The sequence below is a fragment of the Dermacentor andersoni genome, chromosome 1 (assembly GCF_023375885.2).
Source record: "Dermacentor andersoni chromosome 1, qqDerAnde1_hic_scaffold, whole genome shotgun sequence".
In the NCBI taxonomy this organism is placed as follows: Eukaryota; Metazoa; Arthropoda; class Arachnida; order Ixodida; family Ixodidae; genus Dermacentor; species Dermacentor andersoni.
The window spans coordinates 218437971-218453487 of record NC_092814.1 but is presented as its reverse complement, the minus strand read 5'-3'; the positions used below and the strand labels follow the sequence as shown (position 1 = coordinate 218453487).

At 46.6% G+C, this 15517-nt stretch overlaps 1 protein-coding gene across 1 annotated transcript in view; it reads right to left on the bottom strand.

Annotated features, from left to right (window-relative positions):
• LOC126548236 (ecotropic viral integration site 5 ortholog-like) overlaps nucleotides 1-15242 on the bottom strand; it is a 245437-nt gene extending 230195 nt beyond the window's left edge. Inside the window, exon 1 of the mRNA XM_050196387.3 lies at nucleotides 15047-15242. The gene's annotated coding sequence lies outside the window, so the exon portion shown is untranslated. The remainder of the gene's footprint in view (nucleotides 1-15046) is intronic.
• Between the last annotated feature and the right edge of the window lie 275 nt (nucleotides 15243-15517).

The window sequence follows — 15517 nt, the reverse complement described above, 5'->3', positions numbered from 1 at the left end:
TCTACCTACTGAATAGAACGCATTTTCGTAATCTTTGAATGCGATGTAGACGGGCTGGTTATATACCGCGTTTTTTTTTTGTTTTTGAATTACCTGATTGATAGCATCGATGTGATCCATTGTTGAATATACCTTAAAGCCAGCTTTTTCTCTGGGCTCGTTAAAGCGTGCTGCCATGATTTTAATCGAAATTACTTTTGCATATATTTTGCAGAACACAGCCAACTAATCGACTTATAATTCAATTATTTAACATCTCTTTTCTGGTGGTTTAATATTATATTCCATGTCCCTAAAGAAACCCAAATGAGGAAACACACAGAGCGCTATCTCGTAGGCGATACTCGTAGACGAGGTTCGTAGGCGAGTTTCTTGAGTGCGCAGATGACGACAGACCGCTGGCGTCCAATTTTCACGATTCGCGCATGGTTTGTCAGCAGAAACAACTGAAGCATTAGACAGTTTTAGAATAGCGTTTGTCGCCTTACGTACGTTAAACGTAAGCACCTTTGCGTGACGTTACTGTGCGTGTCCTTTCAAGTCTTGTAGTTTACCTTACGGAAACACAAATGTACACTTTTCAAACGGCTGCACCCTTTGGGGTGTATATTTGTCCCACAACGATAATCGTCATCTGCCTTGTTTGCGTCTCCTTTCTTGAAAACTTGGCGCTAGCTACTTTCCTGTCGAGAATGCTGTGTCACACTGATAATTCGCAAGCCGTTCGTGAATGGGAAATACCGGGCTCGCAGCGTTAAAGAAAGGAAACGCGTGCAAGACAGATGACGATTATCGTTGTTGGACAAGATAAGCCCCACAGGGTGTAATGTTTTTTTAAGAGTGTAAAGAAAACGTTATAAAACAGGGCGCCGACTGGTGCCTCGTGCCAAACGTATCTAAGCCAAGACGGTCCATTAGCAACCATCCTGCTGTTGCTATGTCGACGCGTCTCCTTAAGCGTACGGGCGCCAGAATCGCCGAACGATCTCAGAAAATGGACGTGCAATGCGCTCATAACTAACCTTTCAGGGGCGTTTAGAGAAAGCGAAAGCTCATTACAATAGTTACTGGCGATCAACGCGAGTGAGAGCGTAGCCATCACGAGAATTAACGCTGAAGTGGGAGCCATGGGTGTCGCCATGTTCGACAACGCCATTTCGTAGCGTCCGTAAACATTACGGACGTTAAACTCGCCAAATAACGTACGTTACCATAGCGCGCGTAAACCGCAGAAACCCAATAACGTTCCGAGCATGCGCAGTGAGGACGACGCTATTTCTTTACATACGTAACGGCACACCGCAATGACAATCTGCAAGCGAAGCGAACTGCGAAGAATATACTCAGCTGAGAATTTTTGCCATTTGTACAATAAAGAAAGAAAGGAGAGACAAGCTGTAATCAAAAAACCGCATGCCGCTTAAATACGGCAAGGGGGACTCAAATTTCGTCGCTGCTGAAACGCGCGCACTTGGAAAAAGGCGGAGTTCCTTGTTGGCGCACTCGAATATCGCGGCTGACGTGCATGACAAGGACCTTCAACACGGTCGTGATACATCCTTAGCTAATAAGGACGCTGCCCTGAGATTTTACCCCAGTTTTACTGCGACAGCAGTTAATGCTTGGAACATGCATGGGTTTGCTGTGACCGTCCTTCCCGCTATCGTCAAGTCGTCGCCGTTATCCTGTCGTCATCAGGCCACCTCCTCATCCTCACCTCTATCCTCCTTACATGGCAAATGACAAAAAAAAAGAAAAAAACGCACAGCCGGGGATTGAACTCCTTCCCGGAGGTAATGTGCAGTCGGAAGCCGGACTAGCGTGAGGCTGCAGAGCGCGGCAATTTGGGCAGGGTTTTGTGTAGAGACTCTTGACAGTGACGTCGTCTGTGCGTGTAATTTGGGGACCAGAACCACGGCGGAAGAATTGACCAGAACAAGAAATTGCATAGCGGCCGAAGAAGACTTCCTGTGCACTGAATGAAGACGTTGAGGGAAGATGGGAGAAGGAAGTGCTGAAACAAAAGAACAGCGAACATATTGCTACAGAAAAGAGAGAACCCACGAGAATTACACAGAAAAAAAATACTGGAGACGCAACAGCGCAGTACACTGCGCACCGAGGAAGGCGGCGAATCATTACGGTGCGGTCCACCGGGCGACAACCCTGTGGCACGGACGAAAGGAACGGGAGCCGCGCACGGCACCACCATTTGTACCCGTCGCCGCCAGCGGCCACGGGCAGCAGCGACAACAGACGCTGAGGCACCGCTGGCGCCGCTGATCGACGACGCCCGCGGTCACAGCGTGGATCGGGCGGGGAGCCACTCCGTTTGGAGGAAAATAGTGCCTGCACGCCTCCGTGTTGGCCACGGGCCAAATATCTCCGCCTTTCTGGTCTTCGCCGAAACTCGGACGCAGGCGATCACCAGTAGCACCTTTTCAACGGCCACGGAACAGGGGCGAAGAGCTCAGCGAGACAAAACAGCAAAACGAGTGCAGCCAGTCTGTCGTGAGCGACTGAGATGGCCGCTTCGCTCGTGAACAGTAGCCAAGCACAGAGCCCACTAAGTGCTGGCAGAAACGTCGCGTTTATTCCCGAGGATTGTACTCCTAGGATACTAGATAGTCATTGCCCAGGACCATGCAGTGCCTGCTCACACAGTCGTCGAAGCGCTCAGCATTCAAATAAGGAAAATGGCCCCAATTTCATCTCGTTCCCAGTTCTTTGCTTTCTCCATGGCGCTGCCGATGGCGTCGCCCCACGGCCGGGCAACGCGCGTCTCCTCTAGCCCGGCCGTGGCTGCCCGCGCGGCCGAGCGTAAACGCGACCCCTACGCCGTATGTCGGAGGCATGGTTGAATGTAATCTGCTACGATTGCCAGGTTACAATAAAGGGAGAACATTCAAGATGAGCCGAGAGGCTGCTAAGACTGTATGTGCGCCCCGCGCGCCAAGCGTAGGTTACGTGATTCAAACTTTGGAGACGCGGCACAGTTGAAAAGGCAAAGCGAGCAGCAGCACGAAACGTTTGCTTTGGAACAAGCATGCGTGCTCCCCGCTGCCGGCGCTCCTTATCACGCCTGCGTTGTGAGAGCGAGTGCTCGCGCTCGTCGAGTGTTCATGTTTTTCCTTGCGCGCGTAACACCGCCCTTGTTCAGTTAGTAAGCGAATGTTTAGTGCAATTTATTACTCCTCCGTGTTACTAACTTACTCCGTGTTATTATCTGATATTTTTCTATCAATGCGATCACCTTTCGGACGAAACTATATTTCTTCCCCCTCCCCCAGTGTAGGGTAGCAAACAAGGTGCAATCTGGTTATATCCCTGCATTTATTTCTCTTTCTCTCAGTAATGACTATGTTATACCTTTTACGTACTACTACGCAGGAATGTAACGCGAACGGTAAGAAGCAAAGTAGAAACGCTTCTCAGCTACATGCGAGTTCGATAAGCGACCGTGGCCAATTCGGGTGCTTATTGTGTTCTATAGCTCCAAAAATAGGCATCCGTGGATGCGTCGCAGTGTTACACACATTGGTAGATGCGTAAAAAATGCGCCACATAGTTAGTTTTCTCGTGTTCGCATTTAATTTCGGTGTGAAAATACATCCACGAAACATGGCAAAACGATGGTGTCGGCGCACTTGCGCGCTGGTCCTCTATTAAACAGCGCCAGCACGGCCACAGCGAGCGTAATCGCGCCGACCGATGATAGCACAGACGCAGGTACAGGCCTCGACACACTTACCCACGACACAGGTAAGTCAATTTTCGAATACCGCAGCAAATACAGGCCGCGAGGAGCAGGTGCTTTCGTCTTAACAATCTGAACTACGCTTGGAGACGTGAAAGTGACACGAAGCGCGTTCGTCTGCTGATCGACTCGAGCACACATTCCGAGTAAAAGGACTTCATTCCCGAGCAGGAAGCACGCTAATTAGACAATTTATCATCGCTTGCCAACGAAAGAATGCTATGGGTCACGTCAGCCAACCAGGGGCCCTATAACGTAAAACTATTCCAATATGTTTTTATTCCAATCTCCTGACGTCAAATTTGCGTAACCGCCGACGCAAGCACCGGACGGTCACCCGCAGGGTTGTCTGAACAGACCAATCAAACTCTTTTCTCGTTCATAGGAGGTCACATTTGTTTGCTTGAAAAACGAATAACATTGCGTGGACTGAGCGGCTTGTCTTATCTAATTGGCTGACAAGAGGCGAGCAGCACGCTGAAGTGGAGAGGGATTCGATGAAGCCGAGCCAGTGCACTGAAAATCGATAACCGGATGAAAAGGACGGTGCCGGCGTCGGGGATTGGTCCGCTTTCCCTTACTTAGCTTGCGGTGGCTGGTCGAAAATCGCGGCGGCATGCAACGGATGCTTAAGAATGACGCTGAAACGGATCCTCAGCAAAGAAGAGTTGGCAGAACGAGGTCGTAAAGGTGTTGAAAGTGCTCGAAAATGTTACACGGCCACGCAAAAAGTTTTATTATACGCAAATAAACCCATGCTTTCCGGCAAATGCAAGTCGCCAGTGCCTGAGCGATCGGCGGCAGCCATCTTTTATTCCTTTCGGAACGGGACATCCTGCGGCTATCCAGAAGAAAATTCAGTTTTGTTCGGCATATTAATGCAGCTTTAACGCGTACACGTCACTTTGACGAGGTGAGTTTTTGCGGTTTTGTGACGTCGCGTGGGCAGGTGAAGTGGGTGCAGACCAAAAACTTTTGACCAATAGCCGAGGACTAATGGCGAAAGGAGGTCGAATCAGAAATAACTATTTTTCTTTTGTTCGGTCAAATCATGCATAATCAGTGTGTACACGTCATATCAGATAGGGAGCTTTCACGGTTTTTGTGACGTCGCGTGACAGACAGGTGAAGTGGGGGTGGTCCAAAAAAAGTTTTTGACCAAGAGCGGAGGACTGATTGCAGAATTGGAATAGAAAAGTTTGGAATAGTTTTATGTTATAGCGGCCCAGAAGAAAGGCCCACTGTCCCCACTGTCCGCCGCCGATCGCCCACTGTCCGCCGCCGATCGCCCTCTGCGCGACGCCGACTGAACAGAAGTTTCACGACAGGATCCGTGGCGCAAGTATATCATAGGCGAGCCGCACTCCCTTTACAGAATGCACAGCCGACTCTCGTAACTGATTGGCTGACACGAGTCCTAGCCTTAGCTGCACTGCACAGAGTGGGTGAGACGTTTCATCTGCTCACTGACAGCAACGAATAATCTGCGCTGTTAAGAATGGCCGTACGGGGTGACAACGTGCCAGCTTTCAGCCCGCTGCACGTGTTCCAAGCCCACCAGACGGGGCGCCCTTCGGAGAACTGCGAAGGGTCGGCAGCCACGTGGCGCGCGATCAACTCAGGAATTTGGTACTTGGCCGAGCCACCCGGGACAAAGCAGAGTTCTACGAAGCCCTCTGATGTCGGCACTGAAAGCTGGGCGGTACCGAGAACTGTGCGGCCTTTTCACCTGTGTGTATGTGCGGCACGTGTATGTGAGCCCTCATCCTCCAAGTCGACACACCTCATCCTCCAAAAAGGCGGGTCATCTTGAATGACGTCGAACTATGACGTCGAGCAAGGGCTTATAAGCAGCGTTTGCCGGCTGCTAGTGGGTGCTCGTGTCGTGCTCGTTGTCGGAGCTGAGTGCTCCTTGTCATGCTAGAAATGAACTAGTGAGCTGTGTGCTCGTAAACTGTTTGCTGTATGTTAGTTTTGCGGGCTCCATATGGGAGTCGCGCTAGTCTGCCAATGTATCCTGCTTAAACTGTTAATATGTAAATAAATCCTGTTCACCGAGTTCCTGTCTACGACCTTCATCTCCTTCAAATGGTGGCAGCGGCGAGATAGTCCGACGAATCTTACAGCGCTTTCTCACCTTCTGTCCCTCTGTTTTGCGTGCGAACAAAGCAAGCGGATGTGTAAGTTTGCACTGCAGGAAATGATTTTAAGTCAGTTTTTTTTTTTTTTCGCGAGAGCTCTGCGTGAAAAGGAATAAAATCCCAGCTGCTAAATAAAAAAAAAAAGATACATGTATATTATTTGTAAGAGGGACCCGTTACAACAGCAGCCTTTTCACCACCGTTAACCTTGGCTAGCTCGTCCCTCTGCACACAAAATCACGCGGCATAAGGGGGGAAGAGCGTTTCAGCGAGTTTATGATCAGGTACACTAAAGATACAAAGAAAAGCAAACATTTCGTGTTCACTTTACGCCGCGCGGTCATCCCTACGAAACAAATAATATGAAGTATGGCGCTTTCCTCCAATGTTTTCAAATAAATAAAACCGTATGCACACAGCCAGTGCCACGAATTCTCTCTTCGCTAAGATCAGCCCCTTGGAAAGTAATTTGAGTGCGCAGTAATGTACACGACTTATAAACGAAAATACTCCTTACAGAGGCAGAACGAGGCACAGAGTTGTTCTCGTATAACTTGCGCTCATGGCTCTTATCGCGTCTATAACCCCCCCCCCCCCCCCCCCCCCCCTCTCGCTCTTGCAAACTGTGACGCCGTAAACCGCGTAAGTTCAAAGACCCGTCGACACGAACTGCCATAGAGCGGAGGATGCAATATAAATATAGCAGTGATTTGCTTTTCTGTTTCATATGTTGGTTTATAAAACCTAGCGGAGGGTGGGAACGAGCACAAAAAAAAAAAAAAAAAATTGCCATGGACGAAGGAGGACAGAAGACGGGTGCGGTCCTGTGTCCTCCCTCGTCCCTGTCAATTTTGTGTTCGTTCCCACCTTCTACATATGTAACAAGTTGCCCAACAACGCACATTGGAATTGACTCAGTAGTTTATCTAATTATTGCTGCTTTAACTAAAAGAGCTCGGGTGTGAAGGAAGTGGCTCTTCTGGATTTCCGTGCGCCTCCTTTAACGCATAATATCGTTAAAATTTTAAGTTTAATAAAACCAAAAACACCGAACCGAAACCGGGCCGGCCACACAGAGAGCCGCTTCTCGTGACATCAATAGTCATGCGCGCCCCATAGAGTTTCCTACAAAAATTTCTAGAGGGAACTCTGGCGCTAGTGTCTACGGGAGCTGCAATGGCAGCGGTTGTCCCAGCATGGGAATTATAGGAAGTACATGGTTTTGCCTAAACTTCGTTCTTTTGCTTTCAAACCGGCTTTGTGACTTGGTACACTCGTCATTTTCAACAGTGTATTGCGTAATAAATAATTAAATAAACATCATTAAAATTGTCCAATGACAGGATTCGAACTAAGGAACTCTAGCACAGAAGCCTGATATTGAAGCCATTAAGCCACGAACTCACGTATCGACGAGCGAATGAAACGCCCTTATGAAACGAATGCATCTAGGAAGAAAAGAATAGTAGAATATATTGTTGCACGAATATTCTTCGAGTGTAAGACCATGTGTATGACATAGTGGCCTTGTTTTCTTAGTTTCGACGTATCTTGTGTGGTCTATCTTAAGATATCTGTGCAATAACGTATATAAGAACTTCAGGCGGTGAATTTAAGCTCGACTTCGGAGTGAAGGTAAACCTGCACGGCGTAGCAATTCTGTCTGGGCATTTTTTTTTTATGGGGTTTTACGTGCCAAAACCACATTCTGAGGCACGTCGTAGTGGAGGACTCCGGAAATTTCGACCACCTGGGGTTCTTTAACGTGCACCTAAATCTAAGTACACGGGTATTTTCGCATTTCGCTCCCATCGAAATGCGGCCGCCGTGGCCGGGATTCGATCCCGCAACCTCGTTCTGAGCAGCCCAACACCATAACCACTGAACAACCACGGCGGGTTCGGGAATCAACGCGTCGATAGCGGTTAAAAATAAATCTAATCGCTTTGCGCTGCACATTTTCAAGCATGCCGATACCGCTACTTGTGAAAGGGAACCAGGTTATTTTGGCATATTCTAGAATCGGTCGGAGAAGTGTGGTGTATGCTAAAAGCTTAGTGTCACGGTCAGCGTGCCGCAGCGTCCGCTTAAGGAAAACAAATTTTTTCATGGCTTTCGCGGTTATAGCTTCCGTGTGAACTGTCCAACTGAGATCAGAAGTTATTACACCAAGATATTTGAACTGGCTTACATTTCGGAGCATGACGTTATTAAAACCATAAGGAAATGCTAAGCTTGTTTTCTTTTTGTTATTGACATCACAACTGTTTTGTCTGAATTAATCTCCATTTTCCAGTTAGAGCACCAACTTACTACTTCTTTCAGGGCAACGTTCAGCTCAATTTGGTCACTAGCTTTTAACCTCTTTATACAATACGCAGTCGATATTCTAATCTAACACTCTGCTTATCTGCTTTATTTTGTAATGCTACCTATGCCTGTGACGATCCTACCCCCGTCCCTTCTAAACTTGTTTTTCCACCAATACTCTAAACGTCTTTTACTTATCTCAACTTCTCAATAGTTAATGCTCCCATCAGCTTTGAACCACGGAGCCCCTGGAAGGTGGGCGGTCACTACGCTTCTGGCTGGGTGAGTTTTTTTCGCCTTCCATGAGTCGTCGCCGAATTTTTCTCTGCAGCAGACACAGGTTTTTACCCTGTTGCAGAAGAAAAGGAAGGAATCTGCCACAAAAGTCCCAGTGTTCACTGTATTTCTTGTGTCTACGACGGACGCCGAATCCACTAACGTGCAGGGGCTAAGCAGAGTCCTTCGTGACGGATGGCTCTTATGGCTAGTGGCATAATGGAATTAAGTTAAATTTTCCTAGGCATGCCAGCATGTACTGTGGTACACAACGTAACTTTATCGACTTTGTAACTTAGTGACAATTTTCTGAGCGCCATTCTGTTATTGGTTCCAAACATTTGATAACCTCCGAAGGCCTGTCAACGACAGGTCGGCGACACACATCGAAATGTAAACGAAAGCGCTCCGCTGTGGGTCGGTCAATTTTCTGGTATTAAAATTCTCTGATGGAAGGGAAATGATATCTCCAAAAACGACACTTGCTATACGGAAAAACGGATAATCTTCACATTGACGTGGAAGAGAGAGAGAGAGAGAGAGAGGCAAGGAAAGGCAGGGAGGATAATCAGACGCACGTCCGGTTTGTTATACTTAGGATTTTTTAGGCGCATTGACAAAGTGGACAAGCGAGCCGACACGCACAATAATGTACTAGCGTATCTTTGCTTGTCCACTTGCTTGTCCTCGTTGTCAACGAGGATTTTGTCAACGTCAACGCTTGCCGGTTTGCTACCCTGTACTGGGGGAAGGGGACAAAGGGGTGAAAAGATAAAAAGAAGGGAACAGAGAGGGCACTATAGTTGCGCGGGACTCAGACCTGGCCCTCAGCTAAAAATATTTTCAGTTTTTTTTTTTTTTTCTTAGCACACTCGGCTTGCATTCTGCATGTCCATTTAACACTGCTGTTCCGATACCTACGCTACATTTGAGACCCGCCGCAGTCGCTTAGTGGCTATGGCGTTGCGCTGCAAAGCATGAGGTCCCGGGATCGAATCCCGGCCACCGCGGCCGCATTTTGATAGGGGCGAAATGAAAAAAGCTCCCATATACCGTGCATTGGGGGCACGGTAAGGAACCCTTACTAGTCAAAATTAATCCGGAGTCACTGACTACGGCGGGCCTCATAATCAGATCATGGTTTTGGCTCACAAAATCCCCCCCCCCCCCCCCGAAAAGAAATATGGTGGGGCTTTACGTGCCAAAACCACGATCCGATTATGAGGCACGCCGTAGTGGGGGACTCCGGAAATTTGTAACACTTGGGCTTCTTTACCGTCCACCTTAAACGAAGTACACGGGTGTTTTCGCATTTTGCCGCCGTCGAAATGCGGCCGCCGTGGCCGGGATTCAATCCCGCGACCTCGTGCTTAGCAGCCCAAGAACACAGCCACTAAGCAACCACAGCGGGTCATAATATCCCAGAACTTAATTTCGGCGCTACGTTTTACAACTACTGCCAGATTTTGTTGCAATATTGCTAGAACACAGCAATAATGCATGGTAGCGAGTACTTCGTTTCTTGGGAACGGCATCAAACGCCTCTAGAAATGTTCTTCAAGAGCTAGCAGACAACAAAAAGTGACACGACTGTTGACAACAGAGTATACACGCGACCGACCTGGCGCAGGGTGCGCTGAACACAAGCATCGAATTTACTACATCGCAGAGGTGGACCACGCCACGTGCTAACGTTAAACAGAAACTACACTCACTGTGGAGCTTCGCATGTGACGATTACTCCAACTCACGTCCGCAAATAGGCATCGAGACGTCATTTAAACATATTATTCTCTGTTTCTCTTTACACGGACAGATAGGCAAATTTCACACCGACAAGCCGGCTCAGCGCACTCTTGCCTTATTTGTGTAAGCGTTCCTAGTGTCCTCCTGATGATACATCACGATTCGGTGAAGTAAGGACTGGGAAAAAAATTATTTTGGTTGGAGTTTTCTCAGCCTTTAATTCAGTTATTGTTCCCAACCAGGCAGATCTCTGCCGAATGTTTACCTTTCATTAGCAAGCTTCCTTATATGCCAGAAATCAAAACATCGCTCCCTGCCCCCAGCGCGTACCGGAAGCGGCCCGCGCTAAACACACGAGCGCATGGCGTTCGATCAAAGAAGCCGCCGCGCGACAAAGCGCGTCGAGATCGCTGTCGTAGACTCGGCGACAGGTGAGCGCGAACTTCACATGCACGAAGCTACGAACAAGCTCAGAGTAAGATATTTCCGTCTTGTTTTCAATGAAACCGGACGAAGCTGTATTTCGCGCGGATTCCTTATATTCCTCTTCGATCACCCATGCCGCCGAGCGACCGATCACGGCAATGCAAGCCAACGGTGATGCGCAAAAAAGACTGAAATATGAACAGTTACAAAATGCAGCCCCTAATTGATTTGACTGATACGCTTTTAACGTCTCAAGGCAACATATGGGCTACGGGCACGCGGCTATGGGAGCCCGCCGTATAGTGAGGGGCTACAGATTACTTTTGATCACATGGGGTCCTTTAACGTGCACCTGACTCGAAGCACGCCACATATAAAGAGAATAAGCATCAACGCTAGCTCCAACATTTTACTCACGATATATCAAGAAGCCTAGAGGAAATAGTGGAAGGAAATTCAGATGCTGCAAAGTGAATCGATTATACCGTTAAGGCATGAGGCTCATGACCCCCTCTCCCCTCCTTTTTCTTCTTTCAAACAACTTTTTTTTTTTTTTGCAGACGTGTAATAATTTGGAGACCATTTCGAAGAAAACATACGTCTCTGTGTAGTTTCATTGAAACGATGTTACCAAAGTTGTAGCTCCACCCGGTGTCCGTGAAACCGAAAGTACTTTATGTGCAACATAAGAGTGCCCGAGTTGTATAGTTCTATTTTTGCTTTTTTAAGGTAACAAATTAAGTTTAAACAAGTAAAAAAAAAATATGCCGATTTGGCGCAAATGTTGGAATGTACGTGAAGCGAAGCTTTGGTGTCCCACCTAACTTCAGTCAAACATTAAAAACATGCAAATGCCACGTAGCTGGACAGAATCAAAGTATTGTTGTTTGCTGTCTCTTGGAGATACTCAGATTATCTTTTGCACTCTGCCTAATTACATAATTAGTCCTAATTAATTAATGACCTTCTCAAATATTAAAGGCAGGTGACAAATGTCGATGGTAAATTGTAGAGCAACATGAAAAACTCCCTATACAGCTTTCTTTTGCTTAATATGTGCTACATAATTTTTCCGAACATGAGAGAAGCCCGGAAATACACGAAAAATTTGCGCGCGACTGGCAGCTCGAGGCCAGCAAGCACATTAGCCAAGCTGTCATAAGAAAAAGAAAAAAAAAAAACAGAAAACGCGGCGCAAAATGCAATTTCGAGATATATACGGTGTTCGGTTCTCAGACCTCTCACGGCCGAGCACCACTGGTCTTAGAATCGTATCTTGCACCGTGAATTTTTAAATGTTTTTTTCTTTGAACAGCTTGGCTAACGTTAGCTGCGACAGACGGTATAGGTGCTGCAATATATGCATTAATTACCTGTATTGGAAGTTTAAACACCAGACCATGAACTGTTCTACACGATTCTATTTTTACTAATTATTTTATGGTTCACTCCAGTATGTATGTCATGTCGGCACATGGGTTTCTCTGTTATAACTTTAATTACCACTCTTATGCAGTTCAAGGTGTTGACCAGGCTTTTTGTTTCTTGATCTTGTTCAGTCAATTTTTATACTTGGGTCTTTTTTTTTTACTTCGATATTAATTTATCACTCATGTTTTGCTGCTTCTTGTGTTGAACCAAATGCACAACTGATCCGCCTGCCTGAGAGTAAAATGTGCGTAAGACAAAATCAATCAATCAATCAATCATTTATTTACCGTGGTTATTAAAAAAAGAAAAAGAAAAAAACACAGCACGGGAATATAAGTAAAATAAAAGAACAATTAATACAAAGAATAATATTGAAAAGGAGAGAGAGAGAGAGAGAAGGGGGAGAAAGACGGGGAGGTTAGCCAGTGTAAGTACCGACTGTATACCCTGTGCTGGGGAATGGGGTAAAGGGAATAAAAGGAGAAAGAAGAAAAAAAAACTGAGAAAAATTCACACAATAACGCGATGCTACGCGCTACAACATTCAAAGGAGGAGGAAAGAGAAAAGTAGAAGGCAGGGAGGTTAACCAGAATAACGTCCGGTTGGCTACCCTACACCGGGGGCATGGGAAAGGGGAAAACAAAGATAACAGGGAGAGAGAGGAGGGAAGGAAAGAAGGAAATTGCGGGAAGTTCGCTGACGCGTGTGGTTCAACATTCAAAGACGGTCGCACAATTCACAAGACCTTAAAAACTTGAGCTCAGTGCCGAAACCCGTCTGGACCAGTGTCCTAGAACTTTTTTTTCTGTGAAGAGGCGATTGATGATATTGAAAAGATAAGTGTACATACAGCAAGGCGCGAGGTGAATACAAAAGAAAAAGGAGGAGAAAGGCAGTTGAGGAATATGTGAAACTATGTCACAACAACGCAAAGCTCGGAAAAGAACAATGACAGTGAGTCATGAAAAATATCAAGATAATAAAAATAAGCGTTATAAAGACTGTATTCTGCGGACGGTTTGGTGTTGGTGATGACAGGCAGGAACATGGAAATATATATGTTATCTGGTGATCTTCCGCAGAATACGAAGCATGATACAACTGAGGAGTTCGGGGCAGGTGAGGATACCGTGAATGACTTCGAAAAGCAACAGGTCAGCGCTATTACGTCGGCAGTGAAATAAGGGCAATGACAATAATTCAACAGTGCTAGAAGAAGGCCCAGCATTCGTGTTAGAAAAGCGGTGATGATATATGCTTAGAAACTTTTTCTGGGCCCGATCTATAATGTCACTGTTAGATATAGAAATGTCACTCCGGACGACCGACGTATATTCGACGTATTATTATTATTATCATTATTATTATTATTATTATTTAGCACAACTGAAGTCAGCAGATACAAGGTTAGCCAGAAAGAGAAATGGAGGGGGGGGGGAGTCAGCGTACCTAGGCGGCGCGGTTGCAAGATAGCAAAGAGCACCTGTGTGTTCATGCTCGCTATTCGCGTTAACACCAAAGCGTCACTACACATAATATGCGCGTGTGTGTGGCTAGCAATACTGAGCCTGCGCGGAAGTCCCCCCCCCCCCCCCAGAAAAAAAGAGAGAGCGAGAGAAATCTCAATTGGCTTTTTCCCAGTTTGCTCCAGGTTTCACCCTTCAGAAAAATCTAAATGCCCGAATCTGCCCTTGATGTTATGACAGCAAGTACTAAGTAAAATTGAAGGTGGTATAGGAAAGACAGAGAGGTCGGCCCTTGCGACAGGCAAAGTATCCCCGCACCGGTAAAGCATAAAAAAAGAAAAAAAAACTCATAAATGGCGTAATCAACTTTATCCACACATACTTTCTACCTTCCGAAAACAGCACAACGAAACGGCTAAAATATTATATAGGGAAAAGGAATCTATGAACTTTACGAGTTGGCCCGACAGGCAAAAGTATAGCCGTCGCGTAATTGTGCTGCTTTCGCTCAGGCTGCATTTAAATATACTGTATGGTAATTTCGGCACCAGGTAAGTATAAAATATACTGTACGAGTTCCCCACGACAAAATGAGAGCTTCCATGATGCGGTCGCTGATGGTCGTACGCTTGCGCTGTTCATTGACACGAAATGTTTGAAAGGCAGGACGGGAGATATAAAATTCATGACCGCGTCAGTAGAACGAGTGAAGCGGAGATAATATTTCCACAAGAATTAATTGCAGAGCATCACGAAAGCGTCTAAACTGTTCGTTTTAAGAATTGTCGTTTAAACCAAAATTTTCGCTTGCGCATTTATGTCAACTTGCACCAACGACATAAATAACGCACATTTAACATTACCGTACAAAATAAGTCGTATTCCACAGAATACAAAGCCAGAAATAGAGCTCAACATGCACGCATAACGACATAAGGCTCCTCGTGGCACGGAAAAATAAGACATCTGTCAAGTGCACAGTGATAAAGTAGGACGTACACAGTACGGATCTCGTTTCAGTCATACTACTTCACGAACGGCGCTGGCGAGTTAGCCCGCAATAGAATAATTTTGAGGCGGCTTTCAATGGTTAGTGTGTTCCAGGTGACGACTCAATTAGAGCACCCGTAGTGGCTTCGAGCAATGCGCTGCCTGGACGAGCATCGATTCAGAGTCGTGAGGCACAAAGTCTGTGGAAAAAAAAAAAAAAAAAAAACTCGGCCACCGCATATTCTAACGAGTTCATCGTCGCCCGCGTCACGAGGTAAAGGAGAAAAGAACGCATCAACAAGAGATTGCTTGAGGGGTAGCAGAACAGCTGATCAAGGCACACACGGGACCACTGACTGCAGATCTGCGATCGTGCGTGCTTTAGACCTTCCGCTTTCAGCTGCTGCACGGATGCTGGGTGCGCCGAACGGATCGGAGCGCCTGTCAGACGAAGCTCTCCAAGCCGAACAGCGGTGAACCGCGATTTCAAAAATTCGCTTACCTGGTCTCAATGAGGTGAGAAGAGCAGGACTAGACGAAATCTGTCAAATGTTGGATTGTGCCTGCGCTTGCTGACGTCCACGGAAGGAATGTATGACAGGATCGGCGTGAGAAAAAGGAGAAACGAGGTCGCAACTCGGCTGCACTCTTTCTAGAAGAGATGGCGCCACTTACCACCCTTAGGTACGATGGTTATGGGCCAGGTAAAATTAAAGCTTTAGAAATATTTAGCTTATATCCAAAAAATGTTAAAACGAAGTCGTAACATTTTATTAAGAACTTTCATACCTAGCGATTGTAAAAGTTAGCAAAATACGGATTTCACAACTTTCTAACAACACACTACGAACAATAAGTTGAAGCCACAGCCAGATCCAAGTCAGTTGCTCAATAATTGGCGCGAAGGCCGCCGTTCCTGCGACCCGGTCGACGGAGTGGAAAGGGGGGGTAAGCGTTATAGTGCCCTGGTCGT